Source organism: Sinohyriopsis cumingii, unplaced genomic scaffold (assembly GCF_028554795.1).
Source record: "Sinohyriopsis cumingii isolate HCF-2022 unplaced genomic scaffold, ASM2855479v2 utg001510l, whole genome shotgun sequence".
NCBI lineage: Eukaryota > Metazoa > Mollusca > Bivalvia > Unionida > Unionidae > Sinohyriopsis > Sinohyriopsis cumingii.
In genome coordinates, this window is record NW_028316007.1 from 546,491 (window position 1) to 558,302 (window position 11,812).

The window sequence follows — 11,812 nt, forward strand, 5'->3', positions numbered from 1 at the left end:
ACGCATACCTGACCCATGTACGAACTGTAGAGATGGTACTTTGTGCACATGTGCCTGATCCATGTACGAACTGTAGAGATGGTACTTTGTGCACATATGCCTGATCCATGTTTATATCATGAAGGGTGAATTAACCACAACCAGAATGTGTGCCTTGCTAAGGAGAGTAAAGAAAATTCTTGCTGAGTGCACTGTCTTTCATCCTGTGGGCCAAAAGCATAATTTTATCTCAATTACTTTATTTATAAACTTAATAATGATGTACCACCAGAGGAAATTGTTACCTGTTAAAAAGAGTGATTTATATAACAAAAAAAGATCTAATATTTGAAAGGTTTTATCTTCTATCCGATATACTATTTAAAGAAATTTGTTTGCAGTTTTTACAGTTTATCTTTTACAAATTTACTTTTATTTGGACAAAAAATTTCTAGAACATTTTAGTTATTCTTACTTTAACAGTTTTACAACCTAACATTTATTCAGTACTATGTAGCCAGGTATGTGCTGATGTGATATTAAACACTATATATTATATATTTTATAATTGTTTTAGAAATCATAAATGAATATTCACAGAAATCACTGCACAAATATTTATTGTACATGTAAAAATGTTCAAGCAGTTTTATTTTCACAACTTTAATAGGGCCGCTCCAGTGGCCTAGTGGTTAGAGCATCCGCCTCAGATGTGGGAGGTTGTGGGTTTGATCCCCAGCCGAGTCATACCAAAGACTTACAAAAATGGTACTAACAGCTGCCTCACTTGATGCTCAGCATTAAGAGGTTAGTGTTAGGACTGGGTCAGCCTGGTGTCAGGATATTGTGACTTTTATTGACATCACTATAAACTGTGACACTGCAGATATCGTAGAGATATGACTGAAATTTTTAAAAGTTACATTAAAAATGCAAATCACACACACACACAACTTTAATAGTTGGGTGGAAAATTGTAAAACTTAAAGCTCATTGATATGTAGTGAGTAAAGCCATTTGTTTCACTTTCTCTCAGATCACCAAAAACTAAATACATTGATTCTACAACATCCTAATTGACAAAAGTGTAAAAGCCCAGAATTTCTGCTTATTTATATAATGTATGTTATCTGTAGATACTTCAGTCAGTATAAAGCTAGATGGAATTGAAACACTTATGTTAATTGTGACATTAATTAGGTAAGATCTGATAGAAGAATGCAACTACTGCAATAATGCTATTTACAGTGATACATCAATGGAGATTACTATATGATCTTTTCATTGGCCTAAATTTAAGTTGCCTCCCTTGACAGAAAAGTGACTGAAAGACCAGTGATCTGTACTCAGTTTAAATGCAACTTTAATATGCAGTATGTTCTTCCTTGAGTTACAATGCAACTTTAATACACAGTATGTCCTTCCATGAGTTTAAATGCAACTTTAATACACAGTATGTCCTTCCATGAGTTAAAATGCAACTTTAATACACAGTATGTCCTTCCATGAGTTTAAATGCAACTTTAATACACAGTATGTCCTTCCATGAGTTAAATTCAACTTTAATACACAGTATGTCCTTCCATGAGTTTAAATGCAACTTTAATATGCAGTATGTCCTTCCATGAGTTAAAATGCAACTTTAATATGCAGTCTGTCCTTCCATGAGTTTAAAGGCAACTTTAATACACAGTATGTCCTTCCATGAGTTACAATGCAACTTTAATACACAGTATGTCCTTCATGAGTTACAGAGCAACTTTAATACATAGTATGTCCTTCCATGAGTTACAGAGCAACTTTAATACACAGTATGTCCTTCCATGAGTATAAATGCAACTTTAATACACAGTATATCCTTCCATGAGTTACAATTCAACTTTAATACACAGTATGTCCTTCCATGAGTTACAGAGCAACTTTAATACACAGTATGTCCTTCCATGAGTTTAAATGCAACTTTAATATGCAGTATGTCCTTCCATGAGTTAAAATGCAACTTTAATATGCAGTCTGTCCTTCCATTAGTTAAAATGCAACTTTAATACACAGTATGTCCTTCCATGAGTTACAATGCAACTTTAATATGCAGTCTGTCCTTCCATTAGTTAAAATGCAACTTTAATACACAGTATGTCCTTCCATGAGTTACAATGCAACTTTAATACACAGTATGTCCTTCCATGAGTTTAAATGCAACTTCAGTATGCAGTATGTCCTTCCATGAGTTACAGAGCAACTTTAATACACAGTATGTCCTTCCATGAGTTTAAATGCAACTTTAATAGGCAGTATGTCCTTCCATGAGTTAAAATGCAACTTTAATATGCAGTCTGTCCTTCCATGAGTTTAAAGCAACTTTAATACACAGTATGTCCTTCCATGAGTTACAATGCAACTTTAATACACAGTATGTCCTTCCATGAGTTACAGAGCAACTTTAATACACAGTATGTCCTTCCATGAGTTACAGAGCAACTTTAATACACAGTATGTCCTTCCATGAGTATAAATGCAACTTTAATATACAGTATATCCTTCCATGAGTTACAATCAACCTTAATACACAGTATGTCCTTCCATGAGTTACAGAGCAACTTTAATACACAGTATGTCCTTCCATGAGTTACAGAGCAACTTTAATACACAGTATGTCCTTCCATGAGTTACAGAGCAACTTTAATACACAGTATGTCCTTCCATGAGTTACAATGCAACTTTAATACACAGTATGTCCTTCCATGAGTTTAAATGCAACTTTAATATGCAGTCTGTCCTTCCATGAGTTTTAAGGCAACTTTAATACACAGTGTGTCCTTCCATGAGTTACAATGCAACTTTAATACACAGTATGTCCTTCCATGAGTTACAGAGCAACTTTAATACACAGTATGTCCTTCCATGGGTTACAATGCAACTTTAATATGCAGTCTGTCCTTTCATGAGTTTAAAGGCAACTTTAATACACAGTATGTCTTTCCATGAGTTACAATGCAACTTTAATACACAGTATGTCCTTCCATGAGTTACAGAGCAACTTTAATACACAGTATGTCTTTCCATGAGTTACAATGCAACTTTAATACACAGTTATGTCTTTCCATGAGTTACAATGCAACTTTAATACACAGTATGTCCTTCCATGGGTTACAATGCAACTTTAATATGCAGTCTGTCCTTTCATGAGTTTAAAGGCAACTTTAATACACAGTATGTCTTTCCATGAGTTACAATGCAACTTTAATACACAGTATGTCTTTCCATGAGTTACAATGCAACTTTAATACACAGTATGTCCCTCCATGAGTTTAAATGCAACTTTAATATGCAGTATGTCCTTCCATGAGTTACAGTGCGACTTTAATGCACAGTATGTCCTTCCATGAGTATAAATGCAACTTTAATACACAGTATGTCCTTCCACGAGCTACAATGCAACTTTAATATGCAGTATGTCCTTCCATGAGTTACAATGCAACTTTAATACACAGTATGTCCTTCCATGAATTACAATGCAACTTTAATACACAGTATGTCCTTCCATGAGTTACAATGCAACTTTAATATGCAGTATGTCCTTCCATTAGTTAAAATGCAACTTTAATACACAGTATGTCCTTCCATGAGTTACAATGCAACTTTAATACACAGTATGTCCTTCCATGAGTTTAAATGCAACTTTAGTATGCAGTATGTCCTTCCATGAGTATAAATGCAACTTTAATACACAGTATGTCCTTCCATGAGTTTAAATGCAACTTTAATACACAGTATGTCCTTCCATGAGTATAAATGCAACTTTAATACACAGTATGTCCTTCCATGAGTTTAAAGGCAACTTTAATACACAGTATGTCCTTCCATGAGTTACAATGCAACTTTAATATGCAGTCTGTCCTTTCATGAGTTTAAAGGCAACTTTAATACACAGTATGTCTTTCCATGAGTTACAATGCAACTTTAATACACAGTATGTCTTTCCATGAGTTACAATGCAACTTTAATACACAGTATGTCCTTCCATGAGTTACAGTGCGACTTTAATAAACAGTATGTCCTTCCATGAGTTACAGAGCAACTTTAATATGCAGTATGTCCTTCCATGAGTTACAGTGCGACTTTAATATGCAGTATGTCCTTCCATGAGTTACAGTGCGTCTTTAATATACAGTATGTCCTTCCATGAGTTTAAATGCAACTTTAATATGCAGTATGTCCTTCCATATGTTAAAATGCAACTTTAATATACAGTATGTCCTACCATGAGTTTAAATGCAACTTTAATATACAGTTATGTCCTACCATGAGTATAAATGCAACTTTAATATGCAGTATGTCCTACCATGAGTTTAAATGCAACTTTAATATACAGTATGTCCTTCCATGAGTATAAATGCAACTTTAATACACAGTATGTCCTTCCATGAGTATAAATGCAACTTTAATATACAGTATGTTCTACCATGAGTATAAATGCAACTTTAATACACAGTATGTCCTTCCATTAGTTAAAATGCAACTTTAATATACAGCATGTCCTACAATGAGTATAAATGCAACTTTAATACACAGTATGTCCTTCCAGGAGTATAAATGCAGCTTTAATACACAGTATGTCCTACCATGAGTATAAATGCAACTTTAATATGCAGACAATGTAGATCCCGTGAAACAAGATCTTTATGGGATGAATCTTCTCAAACAGGAAAGTTTGAAAAAAAGAAATTCAATATTTGCTGGAGAATGATTTCATAGAACCAAGTAAAAGTAATTGCATTTCAACATGTATGTCAAAACCTGGTATTAATATACCAAGTAAAAGTAATTGCATTTCAACATGTATGCCAAAACCTGGTATTAATATACCAAGTAAAAGTAATTGCATTTCAACATGTATGCCAAAACCTGGTATTAATATACCTCTCTGTACTGACTAAAGAAAAATTAACGGTGTCATCCAAGTTGATTTATTTCAAATGTCAAGACACAATGACTGCATTGATAAAATCAGAAGTGCTATATTTATCACCAAGTTTAATATTTTGAAAGGATTGTGACAAATTCCACTCATGAAAAAAGCAAAAGAACTTCTAGCATTTACAACTCCAGATCGGCTTTATGTTATAAAATGTGATGCTGTTTAGTATGAAAAAGTCTTTGGCAATATTCCAGCATTTAAAGAACATGATAAAATGCCACTCAGATAATTGTTGTTCTTGCATAACCTAAAACACATGGAAACCATTTGGAAATTATCTTTTCGACTCAGTGATGCAAATCTAACAATTCATTTAGGTAAAAGTGAGTTTTGCCATGCTTGTATTACCTTGTTAGGACATAATATGAGACACAGTGAAGTTAAACCTGTAGAAGTTAAGGTCAAGGCTATCTCTGTATTCCAAGTGACTATAAGTAAAAAGAAAGTTATGCAATTTCAGGGTTTTGATGGATATTATCAGAAATTTTGCTAAAATGTTTCCATAATTACTGAACCCCTGACCAACGTGTTGAACCAGATATGCAAATTTCATAGGTCAGACAAATGTCAGGAGACTTATGATAAATTAAAGGCCACACTGAAGAGTGCACCAGTTCCCCAAATTTATTTAAAATGTATGTTGATGCAAGTGATGTAGGGGTTGGCAGAGTATTGGTTCAAGAAGATAAACACCAGAGAAATTACTCTACAATCAAAAAAGAATATTTTGCTTTGATTTTGCAACACTTTAAAGCATATATTAGTTCAGCTCCCTCTCTGATTCTTGTATAGAGTGATCATTGTATAGAGGGATCATTGTATAGAGTGATCATTGTATAGAGGGATCATTGTATAGAGGGATCATTGTAAAGAGTGATCATTGTATAGAGTGATTATTGCATAGAGTGATCATTGTATAGAGGGATTATTGCACAGAGTGATCACTGTATAGAGGAATCATTGTATAGAGTGATCATAACCCATCTACCTTCATAAACAAAATGAAGCACACAAATTAGAGATTGCTGCCATAGAGTTTGGTGTTGCAGTAATACAATACTGACATTAGGCACATCAAATTATTTATTCATTGAAAATACAAAGTGCTCAAAAATAGCATTCTTGGACAGAGAGAGACTTAAGTTTATACTGAAATTTCAAATAAGGGTACATTCTTGGATTGTATTACTGTGATTCAAAAAGACCGTTAGCACTATAACACAGGCCACCACGGCCACATCAACACTTTCAGTTTTGGACTTGTTTTGGAATATCACTAAAGTTTATTTAGAACTTTACCTATTAGGTCTAGTGTTAGCTATTCCAGAATTATTTGGGTTAGGTTTAAGTCACAATTAACATTCTTTCCAGAAGGTACAAATGTTTACCAGGTACAGTTAAGTAAGTAACATGGTAAACACAAATGTCCTTGTCTCAGGCAAAGATAGAAATCCTAATAGCTATCCCATTCTCATGGGAAAATACCTAGCCATGTATTAGTTATTTACAGAAATATAAACAATAATTCATGTTAGGTGGAAAATAAACTTGAATCTGGACAAGTTCAAGTCCAAAACAAAATTATCCTTAGCACATAAAAATTAAAAAAATATAATTAAAAAAACTAGCAAGCAATGCAAATTAAATATACAAAAAAACAGCCTCCTTAATCTTTTTTTGGGCTGAGTCCATCAATATACCAGGCCATGGTCACCTTGGCTTGACCTTGGGTGGTGCCATTGCCTCTTCTTGGACCCGAGAACCCTCTGGGCCAACAGGGAAAGCAGGCAAATGTTCACTGATCTGTTATGTTCTGAGAAATAGTCTTCTTTTTCAGTTCCTATTATTGCAGTGGTAGTTTCCATGACTTTCCTTTTTGTTCTACAAGTTTACACATCCTTATCTTTGATATGTTTTTGGCTGAGTATAATTAATGAATTATGTAATTATAATTGACCACGACTATACTTCATGTGATGTTTTACCCCAACCCCTTGTATTATACATGTATTTATAAGTCTGTAAGTGGAGCCAGGTAAGCTTTGTTTTTCCAAGTGCCTAAGTTGGCTAATCCTCTTACGTAACCCAGTCTTTGTTTGAGCTCTTGAGTGGAAATCTGGCGGGAATCTTTGTACATGGGAACACGTGACGTAGACAACTTCAAAGAGCCGGAAGCCGACAATGGTAGGCTGGACCGTACATGGGGACACACAGACTGACATTTTTATGATTGACAGTTCGATCAAATGACCAGAGTCCGTCGCCATCCAATCGGGATGCGTTGTAGGTGGGACTTGATTCGAGAAACTGACATAAGACGTGTACAAGCCTGAAATTCGTCAGTTGGTGTTTAAGAGTCGCAGTGACACACACTCCGTTAGCCATTCGTAAAAATTGGCGGAATTTAGGAAATTCATGAAATAGCTTCGATCAGGAGAATTTCGGGGGACGAAAGAATTTCAGAGAATTTCGGGGGACGAAAGAATTTCAGAGAATTTCGGGGGACGAGAGAAGTTCAGAGAATTTCGGGTGACGGTGAGAGATACCGAGTGAATTTCGGGTGACCTCAAGGGATACCGTCAAGGGTTCCGGATACTAGAAGAGGAACCGGAAGTCAAGATAACGGCAAGGAACAAGGATTATAGAAGAGGAAGCGGAAGTGGAGATCACGAAAGGAGAGAAAGACAAGGGAACGAAGAGATTTAGATGAGTAGCACTCAAGAAGGGAAAAATCTCCTCACACTGTGAACTCAAATGATGATCAAAGGGATCATTGGGTGAAAGAGAGACATTGATTACTTTAAATTCTTTTAAATTTCATTTATTAAATTGTTATTGTTTAATTTCATCTTTGTATTTCTTTTAATTTAACTGTCGGCATTGCTGACTGGGGGCTCGTAGCCATAAATATGTTTAGTCAATAAATAATATAGTGTCCAGAATTAACCTTCTGAATAAGGACCAGGGGAACTTCTCATAATTCGTTAAAGTCTATAAGAAGAACCCCACCCCTAGACAACCACTACACCCCCACAGTGGGCGCTTCGTCCGGGATATGAATTAGACATATATATTATTTTGGGACTTAAAGTTATTGGTAGAAGTATTAGTGAACAGTGTGAGATATTTTCCATTCTTTGTATTTGAAATTTTGTGATTTTCTCATCTTGTATTTTTATTGTCATATGTGCAGGCTTTGTAGATCTTCCATTCATAGCAGTACGTGTGAAGCAGATATCGAACAAATATCTTACCTGAACGAAACTAGTTGTTGTCGACAGGTAAGTATTTAAACTGGTATTACAAATATCTGTATATTGTTTGAATTTTGAGACAAGGTATCACTTTACATTAGTATAATGGCTACCGAACGACAAATGATAAAGGAATACCGCGCCATGGGGTCGGAAGATCTTGGATACGAGGGAGATCGCCTGGCAACCTTTATAGAAGAAAGGATCAAGGAATGGAAGGCCGAAAAAGCAGCGGAAAGAGAAGCCCAGAGAGAACTAGCCAAGATAGCAGCGGACCAAGAGTTAGCCAAGATAGCAGCGGACCAAGAGTTAGCCAAGATAGCAGCGGACCAAGAGTTAGCCAAGATAGCAGCGGACCGAGACGCCCAGAAAGAGCTGGAGCTAGCCAGACTCGCTCACACTCTGGAGATGGAAAAGGTCAGAGTTGAAGCTAGGACCAACGGACGGGACGACGCCAGTACAAGCTCTGGAACAACCGGCCGACCTTCCATCGACCACCGGATAGTCCAGATCAACATGTCACGCTTCAATGATAGGGAGGAGGCTATTGACGATTTTCTCGTCCAGTTTGAGAAACTCGCACGCGCTCATCAGGTCCCTGAACAGCACTGGGCCATTAATGTCTCAGCCTTTTTGCAAGGTGCAGCTCGGGAAGTCTACCACGGCTTAACTGCAGAAGAGGCTGATGACTACACTGCCCTCAAGAAGGCGCTTCTCTGCCATTATCGGCTGACCGCCGAGACTTACCGGAAACTTTTCCGGGACTCGGTGAAAAAGGTAACAGAGACCCACTCTCAATTCCACAACCGTGTTCGAGGTTTATTTGAGAAGTGGATGAAAATGGCCGAAGTCGAACGCACGTACGAAGGGCTACGCGAGGTAATACTCAAGGAACATGTCCTGGGTACTTACCGTCGCGAGTTGACAGTTTTCTTAGCAGAAAGAGAACACCGGACGCTCGAAGAGATCGCTAACATGGCGGAGCGATACGAGCAGGCGCACTCGAAGAGTGGAGGTTCCGGGGTTGCTGACCGACCCCGACCCTCTGAGTCGCGTCGTATGGGGGAGGTTGAGCCGGCTGTCCGTAACCGTCAGGGCGACGGGAAGGTCGGAGGGGCACCTACAGGTAGGGCTGCCGCCTATCGACCTGGACAGGCCTCACCCACGAAACCAGGACTTGCAAGTCGGCGAGGGCCGCCGACATGTTTTAATTGCAAGCGCCTGGGGCATTTTGCCAGGGACTGTCCCAAGGGCAGGCAGACCCAGGTGAATGTCGTAGCTAAGAAGGAAGGTGTGCCGGAAGCGAGTCGCAACCCAGCCAACCTTGCGGCCGCAACTGTCAATGGTGAAGGCGCCACCATCTTGTATGACACTGGGTGCAGCGTCCCCGCGCTTGTCGACAAGAAATATGTCAAGCCGGAGGACTATACAGGGGAGGTAATAGAAGTTCAGTACGCGAACTGCGCGCGTGACTCATTACCAGTAGCTGTCATTGACCTCGATTCACCATACGTGAAGGGGAAAATTGAAGCTGCTTGCTTGGAGGGGCTATCACATGACGTCATATTGGGTTGCCGTTATGTGTTACCCCAGCCGAACCCCGAAACCTGCACACCTATGCCAGTGAGTGCTGTTGAAACCAGGGCCATGAGTCGACAGCCGAAACAAAAGCCAATCCAAGTTACATCGACACCGGTTAGTAATGTTATTCCAGCGGAGTTAAGGAAGCTGCAACAGGAGGACGCAACTCTGGCGCAGTTGCACAAACACGCAGAAGCGGGAACAGAAAGGGAAACTCCGAACGGCGCGGTGAAGTTTGTCTACAAGAAGGGAATCTTGTATCGCCACGCCAGGAAACACAACGAACACTTCAAGCAAGTCGTCGTGCCAAAGGAAAAGCGTTGCGAAGTACTGAAACTTGCACACGAGAGTCTCATGGGTGGACACATGGGAATTGCTAAGACGCGTGACCGTCTTGTAAAAGAGTTTTACTGGCCAGGGGTCCAGGGAGACGTAAAACGGTTCTGTCTCTCCTGTGACAAATGCCAGAGAATGGCACCGAAAACGGATCAGCGACCCATCCCTTTGGGGAGTACGCCCCTTATCGATGAACCATTTAGACGTGTTGCCATGGATTTAATCGGACCGATAAAACCCGCGTCTGCGCACGGAAATCGATATATTTTAACGGTTGTCGATTATGCTACACGCTATCCGGAGGCCGTTGCGTTGCGTAACATTGACACGGAAACCGTCGCGGAAGCTCTGTTTGCGATCTGGTCAAGAGTCGGAGTGCCCGACGAGATCTTGACCGATCAAGGAACACAATTTATGAGTCGTGTGATGGCGGAGGTGAATCGTCTCATGTCGATTAAACACCTCACGACTACACCGTATCACCCCCAATGTAACGGATTGGTCGAACGGTTTAATGGGACCTTGAAAAACACGCTCAAGAAATTGTGCGAAGGCCGCCCCAAGGATTGGGACCGGTATATTCCGGCCATGCTTTTTGCATACCGGGAAGTACCGCAAGCGAGTTTGGGGTTCTCTCCCTTTGAACTCTTGTACGGGAGAACCGTACGCGGCCCAATCGCCGTACTGAGACAGCTGTGGACAGACGACCACGCTGTAGAGGAAGTACGCACTACCTACCAGTACGTCGCGGACTTGCGCAACAAACTGGAAGAGGTTTGTTCTCTCGCGCAAGAAAATCTCAAACGAGCTAAGGCGCAACAGGCGAAAAATTACAATAAGCGCGCAAAACCACGTCAGTTTGAAGTAGGGGACAAAGTGTTGTTGTTGTTGCCCCAGGAACACAACAAGTTGCAAGTTTCCTGGAGGGGTCCATACGTCGTCACCAAGAAGGTCGGAGGTCAAACCTACCGGATACAGCTACCGACGAAAGAGAAATTGTACCATGCCAATTTGCTCAAGAGGTACCGGGAAAGGGAGACCGCCAGCGATTTTGTTGTCGCAGCGATAGTCACCGAGGATATCGAAGGCGATACGGAAGGTGCTAACACTGTCCCGAGCTGTCCATTAACGAGGGCCGAGACTCCGTCGGACGTGGAGTGTGACCCCATGTTAACTGAAGGGCAGCGGAACGAGATAGAGACCTTGCTGGCCGGATATTCCGACGTGCTAACAGAAAAACCCGGGAGGACGACGCTTGTCGAGTTCGGGTTAAAGATGGTGGACGACCGACCAGTTCAGCGTAAACCCTACCCCTTGCCCCACGCGAAACGACAAGTTGTAAGGGAAGAAATCGAGCAGATGATTGCTCTGGGAGTAATCGAACCTGCCGACTCTCCGTACAGCTCACCAGTAGTCTTAGTGCAGAAGAAGGACGGCACCCATCGGTTCTGCGTCGACTACCGGAAGCTGAATCAGGTGACAGAATTTCAAGTTGAAATGCTACCTGACCCCGAACATATCTTCGCTTCGGTCTCGAAAGCGAAATATTTTTCCAAACTGGATTTGTCCAAGGGGTATTGGCAAATTCCGGTAAGGAAAGAAGACCGACCGAAGCTTGCTTTTGCTACTCCCGACGGGACATACCAATGGTTGGTGATGCCGTTCGGGGTACAAAACGCGCCCA